Below are 12,118 nucleotides of genomic sequence, written 5' to 3'. Positions count from 1 at the left end.
ACTTTCCAATATGACTGCGTACATTCCGTTTATCAACGCATTACGCCAGAACGTGCGCGCGCGTTACACAGTAGACCATGCAGCCGAAATGGGACAGTGCGACCCTGCCAGGAGTCGAACCTGGAATCCCCTGATTCGTAGTCAGATGCCTTATCCATTGGGCCACAGGGCGATGCTTATGACTTCGCCCCATCGTTATTTTGGCTTGCGCATTCGTTTTACTTACGACAGAATTCTTCGTGTTTGTAGCCATGAAAGAAAGGGACTTCTGTGAGTGAATTTTTTTACTGTGGTCTAATAAAAAAGTCGAAACGCAGTGCCCAATATATGAATTGCTCCTAATAGCCGGAAACAGGCCGTGTCGATGATGTAGGCCGACATACGCAACGCAAACCAAAGAACGCTTTATGAAAATCCTAACACGGGCGCGGAAGAAGCCCAAATTAACAGAGTAGATGTAATGCTGAAGACCTCAAACTCCAGCAGCTTCTCTTTCAGACTATTGCGTCGTGCTACAAATAAAAATTAACATGCTTTCGCATAGTCGCGGCTCCCAAAACGGACATTATACGATGTACAGAAACACACATTTCTGTTTTCGCGCCAAATCAATTCCCGGGAGTGGTACTTTTACGTCCGCATACTTCGCACCGTCTTAAATTATATCTCATTTACACGGTAATGTTTAGTATACTTCTACTGTGATAACAAGCATCGTTTATCGTTGGATTGTTGTAAGAAAACATTAAAAATGAGTGAAGCAGCTTCTCCAAAGAAAATCGCACCCAAGAAGAAACCTGCTGCAAAGAAGACAGCTGATCACCCTAAATATGTGGACATGATCAAGGCTGCTATCGCTACCCTAAAGGAACGCGGTGGTTCATCTCGCCAAGCTATTACAAAATATATTCATGCAAATTACAAAGTTGCTGAAAACTCAGATCATCATCTGAAAATGGCTCTTAAACGAGGAGTAACATCAGGCGATTTGATTCAAACTAAAGGCACTGGTGCTTCTGGATCATTCAAGCTAGGTCAGGTAAAAAAAGAAAAACCTAAGAAAAAGGCCGCAGCAAAAAAGCCAACGGCAAAGAAGCCTACTGCAAAGAAAAGTACACCAAAAAAGAAGCCAGCAAAGAAGAGCACGCCAAAGAAAGCAGCAAAGAAGCCTGCCACAAAGAAAGCCTCGGCTAAGAAACCAGCAGCTAAGAAACCCACAAAGAAGCCTGTTGCTAAAAAACCTGCAGCAAAGAAGGTCAAAAAGACTCCCAAAAAGGCAGCAAAGAAGACCGCAAAAAAATAATTTGTGTGTATCTGGCTATTACATTAACAAACGGCTATTTTTATAGCCACACATTTACAAAAAAACATTATCTTGGTACAAAGTTAAACTTGTTTAAGTCACTTAAACAGTTAAAAAAGAGTAATTTTAAGATTAGATTCCCTAAGTTTAAGTATTTTCGTTTTTAAATTTCTTATTTTCTTGCTTTTACTTTTCTTGCCCTTCATATTTTTAACATTGTCAAACTTTATGTAGCATAAAATTTTTATGTAGCATAAAATTTAAACAGAAAGCAGAACAAAGTTTGATATAAAAAGCTAGCCGTAATATTTTTTATGGATGTGTGGCTATAAAAATAGCCGTTTTTTGTTTGGTAAGATGCTTAGGCACGTTCCCCACGAAATAGCCGTTTTTTGTTTGGTAAGATGCTTAGGCACGTTCCCCACGAATTCTTCTTGCCAACTGGATGTCTTTAGGCATGATTGTAACTCGTTTTGCGTGAATGGCACACAAGTTAGTATCCTCGAACAAGCCAACAAGGTACGCTTCAGAAGCCTCTTGCAGAGCCATAACGGCTGTGCTCTGGAATCGCAGATCTGTTTTGAAGTCCTGAGCAATTTCTCGCACAAGACGCTGGAAAGGCAACTTGCGGATCAAGAGCTCGGTTGACTTCTGGTATCTTCTGATTTCTCTGAGAGCAACTGTACCAGGTCTGTAACGATGTGGTTTTTTCACTCCTCCAGTAGCTGGTGCGCTTTTCCTCGCAGCTTTAGTGGCGAGTTGTTTTCGTGGAGCCTTTCCTCCAGTAGATTTACGTGCAGTTTGCTTTGTACGAGCCATATTTTAAGAAGTCGATGTAGTACGGATACACAAGACGGTCTAAAATGCACTATCGCGCCAAAGTTTTATTTCTCATATTGATTGACAGCTAAGGTTCAAAACAAACCATTTGATTGGTGCTAAGAAAGTAATTTCTGATTGGCTGCATAATGACATTACGCTCATTACTTTAACATTTTTATAAAATCTGTGTTTTTTGGCTACGGGAAAACGGCTGTATCTTCTGATACACAAAAGCTTTTGACTTTTTTTTTTTTTAGTAAGTAGCAGAAGGTTTGGCGAATTCCAACGATGCCAAATTTATTGCCTTACTGAAACATTAAGACCACGAATTTTTAAAAAAACTACAGTTTTACTTAAAAAAATGTACAAAATGTTCGGAACATTTTGTAATGACGCAACTCTATTGGTTAATTAGGGTGTTTCCACGAGCAGTAGGTAATTTTATGGCCTCTTTTTAAAGCTGTCTGAATTCTGTTAACTCAAACGTTGTTTTTGTACTCGTTCTGTACGCAACTATATCAATATGTCTGGACGCGGAAAAGGAGGTAAAGGATTGGGAAAAGGAGGTGCTAAACGTCACCGAAAAATTCTTCGTGATAACATTCAGGGAATCACAAAACCTGCTATTCGGCGTCTTGCTCGACGAGGTGGTGTCAAACGTATCTCTGGCCTTATCTATGAGGAAACCAGAGGTGTACTGAAGGTTTTCTTAGAGAATGTTATTCGTGATGCTGTAACCTACACAGAGCACGCTAAACGCAAGACCGTTACCGCTATGGATGTTGTTTATGCCTTAAAACGTCAAGGAAGAACTCTTTACGGATTCGGAGGTTAAGCGTTGTCATTGCTCAACAAAAACGGCTATTTTTATAGCCACAAATCTTTTAAAACATTACTTTGTGCACGCTTCCAAATTACACAATGTGTAAAGTCTTGTCACAGTTACATTTATTGCTATACGATACTATGTCATATATGACACAAAAAAAATTTAGAAATACTTTGTAGGGTTAATTTGCCTGGGAGTGTTTCCGTGAAAAGCTGGGTTAAGTTAAATGTAAGCAATAACATGGATCAATGTACTTGTCTTTTCTGCAAGTACAGCTAATAATACGTATGAAAAGTGAAGCTAATCCACACACACATGGGGAAGTATTTTAAATGTAGGCTAGTGTTCTTAAGCACATTATTTAGAAGTTTTATTAACTTCGGTTAACTTGTAGTGACGCCAAGTAAATGTTTTTTTAAAGATGTGTGGTCTTAAAAAAGACCGTTTGTGTTTGGTAGACGTTGGTTTACTTGCTGCTTGTGTATTTTGTGACGGCTTTTGTTCCTTCACTGACTGCGTGTTTTGCAAGTTCTCCAGGCAAGAGAAGACGTACTGCGGTTTGAATTTCACGAGAAGAGATGGTCGACTTTTTGTTTTGAAGAGCCAAACGCGAAGCTTCGGAAGCAATGCGCTCAAAGATGTCGTTGACAAATGAGTTCATGATGCTCATAGCTTTGCTTGAAACTCCGACATCTGGGTGAACTTGTTTCAAAACATTGTAGATGTAAATAGCATAACTTTCCTTTCTCTTTCTCTTGCGTTTCTTTTCACCAGTTCCACCAATCTTTCCTCCTTTTTTGCCGGCTCTTTTTTCACCTTTCTTGGCTACTTTAGGTGCCTGTTTTCCTCCTTTAGCTGCTGCGTCAGACATGGTTAAAAATTTTTGCTACTTAACTTGTAAATAAGCATTAAACTGCAAGTCAAAACTTTTTGTTTATAAGTAAAAAAATCGGATCGAATTCGATCCGAAAACGCCGATACGCAATTTAATTGGTTAAAAAAAAAATCTTTTGTTTAATACTTAATTATGATTGGTTAAAAAAACATGATTTCGATCCTATTTTTATGATGAAAAAACGAGTAAAGTTTATTTCGTTAACACTTACGTTAAATATTCGTACGTTTTTGTATTAACTTACAAATCAAATCGCAGTTATGTCTGGACGTGGAAAAGGTGGAAAAGCTAAGGCTAAAGCCAAGACAAGATCCTCAAGAGCTGGACTTCAATTTCCAGTCGGTAGAGTGCATAGATTCCTTCGTAGAGGGCACTATGCTAACCGAATTGGATCTGGAGCACCAGTTTACTTAGCAGCCGTCTTGGAATATTTATCTGCTGAGATATTGGAGTTGGCTGGTAACGCAGCAAGAGACAACAAAAAAGCTAGGATTATTCCAAGACATTTACAATTGGCTGTTCGTAATGATGAAGAATTAAACAAACTTTTGAGCGGTGTAACCATTGCAGCTGGTGGTGTTTTGCCAAACATTCAAGCTGTCTTACTCCCAAAGAAGAACGACAAAGGACAGAAGAAGTAAACCGCTACACTCAGAAAACAACGGCTATTTTTATAGCCACACATCTTTAAAAAAACATTGTTTTTTTCACACAAAACTATAACCTTAAAGTCTAATAGATAATCCATGCATACGCCTTGTCCTAAGTAACTCAAAGAAATTAAATAAAAAAATTTGATCACAACGTCAAAATAAATTGCACGTATTTGCACCTACTAATGTCTACGGCCATACCACGATGAACACACCCGTTCTCGTCTGATCACGGAAGTTAAGCATCGTCGGGCCGGGATAGTACTTGGATGGGGGACCGCCTGGGAACTCCCGGTGTCGTAGGCTTTTCATTTTCATTTGCTGTGATATATTTCTTGTTATAACAATTAAGGAACGTGGCGGTTGTTGAAAGTGTTTCCTATGACATTTTCCTACGACATTTTCAGGTGATAGTACGAGAAAAAAGAGCTTTCAAATGCATACAAACTCGATCTATTGCCGATCATCCAATAACCCTGACGGAATGGCAAATAAAATAAAATTCCGCCGCCTTCCGAGGACTTATATCGCAATCACGTTTCGTAACAGCCAAGCGAGGTTTTACCTTAGCGTTTAAGTCACCACCGACATTTGGCCGCGCAACTTTTCTAAGCTCATTCATTTTGACTTAAGGAGGGGGCGAGCGCGGACGCAGGCCCCCACTACCAGAAATTGTACGGTCGAGTTACTGACGTTTGCAGTAATCGCAGAGGTCAGCCCAAGCGTAGTGCAATGCAAGAGCCTCACTCTGGAAGAAAACCCTCATTGATCAGTCTTTACTTCCCCGTCAGGTAAGTATGAGTTGGAACTGCACCGTAGCATGAGGGTACCCTTCAAAGTTTGTTAATGCTTGTGGCTTGAGTGTGTTATAAACTGCCGTGTCGCGGGGCATAGGCTGTATTCTCCCCCAGTGTACGCGTTTTGTTCCCGCCGTAGACTATGCAGAGTGCCGTCGGAAAGAGGACTGCTATTATTCTTTTATTGCTTATGTGGGCCGCCATCGGTAATAGTGCAACACCAAGGCAACCCGTGGTCACGGCGTGAATGAATCCACCTCCATGACCCAAGGCCAAAAATCAGATTAATATACTGACCATTCAGAGAATGGCCTACCAGATATTAAACTGATAAGAACAGATACTACACTTGATCTTAGCCATTAGGCCGAGAAGCGATAAAGAACAAGCGTTGCCATGATAGGCATCGTCCACACACCGTAACTGCTTGTGGAGCATGTCACGTTACTGTAAAGCTTACAACTGTCACCGCGTACGGATGGACGGCGACATAGTAAAAATCACGGCTGTTGATTTAGCCGTAGGATGGAGAGCGACTGTAGCGAGTGGATGGTAACTTACATGAATGCTAACAAAGGCGACGATACTAAGTGCGTGATATTACTTTCCAATATGTCTGCGTACATTCCGTTTATCAACGCATTACGCCAGAACGTGCGCGCGCGTTACACAGTAGACCATGCAGCCGAAATGCGACAGTGCGACCCTGCCAGGAGTCGAACCTGGAATCCCCTGATTCGTAGTCAGATGCCTTATCCATTGGGCCACAGGGCCATGCTTATGACTTCGCCCCATCGTCATTTTGGCTTGCGCATTCGTTTTACTTACGACAGAATTCTTCGTGTTTGTAGCCATGAAAGAAAGGGACTTCTGTGAGTGAATTTTTTTACTGTGGTCTAATAAAAAAGTCGAAACGCAGTGCCCAATATATGAATTGCTCCTAATAGCCGGAAACAGGCCGTGTCGATGATGTAGGCCGACATACGCAACGCAAACCAAAGAACGCTTTATGAAAATCCTAACACGAGCGCGGAAGAAGCCCAAATTAACAGACTAGATGTAATGCTGAAGACCTCAAACTCCAGCAGCTTCTCTTGCAGACTATTGCGTCGTACTACAAATAAAAATTAACATGCTTTCGCATAGTCGCGGCACCCAAAACGGACATTATACGATGTACAGAAACACACATTTCTGTTTTCGCGCCAAATCAATTCCCGGGAGTGGTACTTTTACGTCCGCATACTTCGCACCGTCTTAAATTATATCTCATTTACACGGTAATGTTTAGTATACTTCTACTGTGATAACAAGCATCGTTTATCGTTGGATTGTTGTAAGAAAACATTAAAAATGAGTGAAGCAGCTTCTCCAAAGAAAATCGCACCCAAGAAGAAACCTGCTGCAAAGAAGACAGCTGATCACCCTAAATATGTGGACATGATCAAGGCTGCTATCGCTACCCTAAAGGAACGCGGTGGTTCATCTCGCCAAGCTATTACAAAATATATTCATGCAAATTACAAAGTTGCTGAAAACTCAGATCATCATCTGAAAATGGCTCTTAAACGAGGAGTAACATCAGGCGATTTGATTCAAACTAAAGGCACTGGTGCTTCTGGATCATTCAAGCTAGGTCAGGTAAAAAAAGAAAAACCTAAGAAAAAGGCCGCAGCAAAAAAGCCAACGGCAAAGAAGCCTACTGCAAAGAAAAGTACACCAAAAAAGAAGCCAGCAAAGAAGAGCACGCCAAAGAAAGCAGCAAAGAAGCCTGCCACAAAGAAAGCCTCGGCTAAGAAACCAGCAGCTAAGAAACCCACAAAGAAGCCTGTTGCTAAAAAACCTGCAGCAAAGAAGGTCAAAAAGACTCCCAAAAAGGCAGCAAAGAAGACCGCAAAAAAATAATTTGTGTGTATCTGGCTATTACATTAACAAACGGCTATTTTTATAGCCACACATTTACAAAAAAACATTATCTTGGTACAAAGTTAAACTTGTTTAAGTCACTTAAACAGTTAAAAAAGAGTAAATTTAAGATTAGATTCCCTAAGTTTAAGTATTTTCGTTTTTAAATTTCTTATTTTCTTGCTTTTACTTTTCTTGCCCTTCATATTTTTAACATTGTCAAACTTTATGTAGCATAAAATTTTTATGTAGCATAAAATTTAAACAGAAAGCAGGACAAAGTTTGATATAAAAAGCTAGCCGTAATATTTTTTATGGATGTGTGGCTATAAAAATAGCCGTTTTTTGTTTGGTAAGATGCTTAGGCACGTTCCCCACGAATTCTTCTTGCCAACTGGATGTCTTTAGGCATGATTGTAACTCGTTTTGCGTGAATGGCACACAAGTTAGTATCCTCGAACAAGCCAACAAGGTACGCTTCAGAAGCCTCTTGCAGAGCCATAACGGCTGTGCTCTGGAATCGCAGATCTGTTTTGAAGTCCTGAGCAATTTCTCGCACAAGACGCTGGAAAGGCAACTTGCGGATCAAGAGCTCGGTTGACTTCTGGTATCTTCTGATTTCTCTGAGAGCAACTGTACCAGGTCTGTAACGATGTGGTTTTTTCACTCCTCCAGTAGCTGGTGCGCTTTTCCTCGCAGCTTTAGTGGCGAGTTGTTTTCGTGGAGCCTTTCCTCCAGTAGATTTACGTGCAGTTTGCTTTGTACGAGCCATATTTTAAGAAGTCGATGTAGTACGGATACACAAGACGGTCTAAAATGCACTATCGCGCCAAAGTTTTATTTCTCATATTGATTGACAGCTAAGGTTCAAAACAAACCATTTGATTGGTGCTAAGAAAGTAATTTCTGATTGGCTGCATAATGACATTACGCTCATTACTTTAACATTTTTATAAAATCTGTGTTTTTTGGCTACGGGAAAACGGCTGTATCTTCTGATACACAAAAGCTTTTGACTTTTTTTTTTTTTAGTAAGTAGCAGAAGGTTTGGCGAATTCCAACGATGCCAAATTTATTGCCTTACTGAAACATTAAGACCACGAATTTTTAAAAAAACTACAGTTTTACTTAAAAAAATGTACAAAATGTTCGGAACATTTTGTAATGACGCAACTCTATTGGTTAATTAGGGTGTTTCCACGAGCAGTAGGTAATTTTATGGCCTCTTTTTAAAGCTGTCTGAATTCTGTTAACTCAAACGTTGTTTTTGTACTCGTTCTGTACGCAACTATATCAATATGTCTGGACGCGGAAAAGGAGGTAAAGGATTGGGAAAAGGAGGTGCTAAACGTCACCGAAAAATTCTTCGTGATAACATTCAGGGAATCACAAAACCTGCTATTCGGCGTCTTGCTCGACGAGGTGGTGTCAAACGTATCTCTGGCCTTATCTATGAGGAAACCAGAGGTGTACTGAAGGTTTTCTTAGAGAATGTTATTCGTGATGCTGTAACCTACACAGAGCACGCTAAACGCAAGACCGTTACCGCTATGGATGTTGTTTATGCCTTAAAACGTCAAGGAAGAACTCTTTACGGATTCGGAGGTTAAGCGTTGTCATTGCTCAACAAAAACGGCTATTTTTATAGCCACAAATCTTTTAAAACATTACTTTGTGCACGCTTCCAAATTACACAATGTGTAAAGTCTTGTCACAGTTACATTTATTGCTATACGATACTATGTCATATATGACACAAAAAAAATTTAGAAATACTTTGTAGGGTTAATTTGCCTGGGAGTGTTTCCGTGAAAAGCTGGGTTAAGTTAAATGTAAGCAATAACATGGATCAATGTACTTGTCTTTTCTGCAAGTACAGCTAATAATACGTATGAAAAGTGAAGCTAATCCACACACACATGGGGAAGTATTTTAAATGTAGGCTAGTGTTCTTAAGCACATTATTTAGAAGTTTTATTAACTTCGGTTAACTTGTAGTGACGCCAAGTAAATGTTTTTTTAAAGATGTGTGGTCTTAAAAAAGACCGTTTGTGTTTGGTAGACGTTGGTTTACTTGCTGCTTGTGTATTTTGTGACGGCTTTTGTTCCTTCACTGACTGCGTGTTTTGCAAGTTCTCCAGGCAAGAGAAGACGTACTGCGGTTTGAATTTCACGAGAAGAGATGGTCGACTTTTTGTTTTGAAGAGCCAAACGCGAAGCTTCGGAAGCAATGCGCTCAAAGATGTCGTTGACAAATGAGTTCATGATGCTCATAGCTTTGCTTGAAACTCCGACATCTGGGTGAACTTGTTTCAAAACATTGTAGATGTAAATAGCATAACTTTCCTTTCTCTTTCTCTTGCGTTTCTTTTCACCAGTTCCACCAATCTTTCCTCCTTTTTTGCCGGCTCTTTTTTCACCTTTCTTGGCTACTTTAGGTGCCTGTTTTCCTCCTTTAGCTGCTGCGTCAGACATGGTTAAAAATTTTTGCTACTTAACTTGTAAATAAGCATTAAACTGCAAGTCAAAACTTTTTGTTTATAAGTAAAAAAATCGGATCGAATTCGATCCGAAAACGCCGATACGCAATTTAATTGGTTAAAAAAAAAATCTTTTGTTTAATACTTAATTATGATTGGTTAAAAAAACATGATTTCGATCCTATTTTTATGATGAAAAAACGAGTAAAGTTTATTTCGTTAACACTTACGTTAAATATTCGTACGTTTTTGTATTAACTTACAAATCAAATCGCAGTTATGTCTGGACGTGGAAAAGGTGGAAAAGCTAAGGCTAAAGCCAAGACAAGATCCTCAAGAGCTGGACTTCAATTTCCAGTCGGTAGAGTGCATAGATTCCTTCGTAGAGGGCACTATGCTAACCGAATTGGATCTGGAGCACCAGTTTACTTAGCAGCCGTCTTGGAATATTTATCTGCTGAGATATTGGAGTTGGCTGGTAACGCAGCAAGAGACAACAAAAAAGCTAGGATTATTCCAAGACATTTACAATTGGCTGTTCGTAATGATGAAGAATTAAACAAACTTTTGAGCGGTGTAACCATTGCAGCTGGTGGTGTTTTGCCAAACATTCAAGCTGTCTTACTCCCAAAGAAGAACGACAAAGGACAGAAGAAGTAAACCGCTACACTCAGAAAACAACGGCTATTTTTATAGCCACACATCTTTAAAAAAACATTGTTTTTTTCACAAAACTATAACCTTAAAGTCTAATAGATAATCCATGCATACGCCTTGTCCTAAGTAACTCAAAGAAATTAAATAAAAAAATTTGATCACAACGTCAAAATAAATTGCACGTATTTGCACCTACTAATGTCTACGGCCATACCACGATGAACACACCCGTTCTCGTCTGATCACGGAAGTTAAGCATCGTCGGGCCGGGATAGTACTTGGATGGGGGACCGCCTGGGAACTCCCGGTGTCGTAGGCTTTTCATTTTCATTTGCTGTGATATATTTCTTGTTATAACAATTAAGGAACGTGGCGGTTGTTGAAAGTGTTTCCTATGACATTTTCCTACGACATTTTCAGGTGATAGTACGAGAAAAAAGAGCTTTCAAATGCATACAAACTCGATCTATTGCCGATCATCCAATAACCCTGACGGAATGGCAAATAAAATAAAATTCCGCCGCCTTCCGAGGACTTATATCGCAATCACGTTTCGTAACAGCCAAGCGAGGTTTTACCTTAGCGTTTAAGTCACCACCGACATTTGGCCGCGCAACTTTTCTAAGCTCATTCATTTTGACTTAAGGAGGGGGCGAGCGCGGACGCAGGCCCCCACTACCAGAAATTGTACGGTCGAGTTACTGACGTTTGCAGTAATCGCAGAGGTCAGCCCAAGCGTAGTGCAATGCAAGAGCCTCACTCTGGAAGAAAACCCTCATTGATCAGTCTTTACTTCCCCGTCAGGTAAGTATGAGTTGGAACTGCACCGTAGCATGAGGGTACCCTTCAAAGTTTGTTAATGCTTGTGGCTTGAGTGTGTTATAAACTGCCGTGTCGCGGGGCATAGGCTGTATTCTCCCCCAGTGTACGCGTTTTGTTCCCGCCGTAGACTATGCAGAGTGCCGTCGGAAAGAGGACTGCTATTATTCTTTTATTGCTTATGTGGGCCGCCATCGGTAATAGTGCAACACCAAGGCAACCCGTGGTCACGGCGTGAATGAATCCACCTCCATGACCCAAGGCCAAAAATCAGATTAATATACTGACCATTCAGAGAATGGCCTACCAGATATTAAACTGATAAGAACAGATACTACACTTGATCTTAGCCATTAGGCCGAGAAGCGATAAAGAACAAGCGTTGCCATGATAGGCATCGTCCACACACCGTAACTGCTTGTGGAGCATGTCACGTTACTGTAAAGCTTACAACTGTCACCGCGTACGGATGGACGGCGACATAGTAAAAATCACGGCTGTTGATTTAGCCGTAGGATGGAGAGCGACTGTAGCGAGTGGATGGTAACTTACATGAATGCTAACAAAGGCGACGATACTAAGTGCGTGATATTACTTTCCAATATGTCTGCGTACATTCCGTTTATCAACGCATTACGCCAGAACGTGCGCGCGCGTTACACAGTAGACCATGCAGCCGAAATGCGACAGTGCGACCCTGCCAGGAGTCGAACCTGGAATCCCCTGATTCGTAGTCAGATGCCTTATCCATTGGGCCACAGGGCCATGCTTATGACTTCGCCCCATCGTCATTTTGGCTTGCGCATTCGTTTTACTTACGACAGAATTCTTCGTGTTTGTAGCCATGAAAGAAAGGGACTTCTGTGAGTGAATTTTTTTACTGTGGTCTAATAAAAAAGTCGAAACGCAGTGCCCAATATATGAATTGCTCCTAATAGCCGGAAACAGGCCGTGTCGA

The 12,118-nt window shown here is 40.6% G+C and overlaps 8 non-coding genes across 8 annotated transcripts; 2 read left to right on the top strand and 6 right to left on the bottom strand.

The window, feature by feature from the left end:
- The first annotated feature begins 4,689 nt into the window (after window positions 1-4,689).
- Window positions 4,690-4,808, top strand: LOC130658175 (5S ribosomal RNA). The gene has a single exon (XR_008985392.1). It is a non-coding gene; the product is annotated as a 5S ribosomal RNA (ribosomal RNA).
- Window positions 4,809-5,136: 328 nt separating this feature from the next.
- Window positions 5,137-5,301, bottom strand: LOC130660138 (U1 spliceosomal RNA). Its single transcript, XR_008987339.1, has one exon. It is a non-coding gene; the product is annotated as a U1 spliceosomal RNA (small nuclear RNA).
- Window positions 5,302-5,486: 185 nt separating this feature from the next.
- LOC130661183 (U2 spliceosomal RNA) lies at window positions 5,487-5,678 on the bottom strand. Its single transcript, XR_008988377.1, has one exon. It is a non-coding gene; the product is annotated as a U2 spliceosomal RNA (small nuclear RNA).
- A 322-nt stretch (window positions 5,679-6,000) lies between these two features.
- On the bottom strand, window positions 6,001-6,073 carry Trnar-acg (transfer RNA arginine (anticodon ACG)). The gene has a single exon. It is a non-coding gene; the product is annotated as a tRNA-Arg (tRNA).
- Window positions 6,074-10,541: 4,468 nt separating this feature from the next.
- LOC130658174 (5S ribosomal RNA) lies at window positions 10,542-10,660 on the top strand. The gene has a single exon (XR_008985391.1). It is a non-coding gene; the product is annotated as a 5S ribosomal RNA (ribosomal RNA).
- A 328-nt stretch (window positions 10,661-10,988) lies between these two features.
- Window positions 10,989-11,153, bottom strand: LOC130660137 (U1 spliceosomal RNA). The gene has a single exon (XR_008987337.1). It is a non-coding gene; the product is annotated as a U1 spliceosomal RNA (small nuclear RNA).
- Window positions 11,154-11,338: 185 nt separating this feature from the next.
- On the bottom strand, window positions 11,339-11,530 carry LOC130661182 (U2 spliceosomal RNA). Its single transcript, XR_008988376.1, has one exon. It is a non-coding gene; the product is annotated as a U2 spliceosomal RNA (small nuclear RNA).
- Window positions 11,531-11,852: 322 nt separating this feature from the next.
- Window positions 11,853-11,925, bottom strand: Trnar-acg (transfer RNA arginine (anticodon ACG)). The gene has a single exon. It is a non-coding gene; the product is annotated as a tRNA-Arg (tRNA).
- Between the last annotated feature and the right edge of the window lie 193 nt (window positions 11,926-12,118).

Source organism: Hydractinia symbiolongicarpus, chromosome 9, assembly GCF_029227915.1.
Source record: "Hydractinia symbiolongicarpus strain clone_291-10 chromosome 9, HSymV2.1, whole genome shotgun sequence".
Lineage (NCBI taxonomy): Eukaryota > Metazoa > Cnidaria > Hydrozoa > Anthoathecata > Hydractiniidae > Hydractinia > Hydractinia symbiolongicarpus.
The sequence above is the reverse complement of the archived record's forward strand: the minus strand, read 5'-3'. Positions and strand labels throughout refer to the sequence as shown.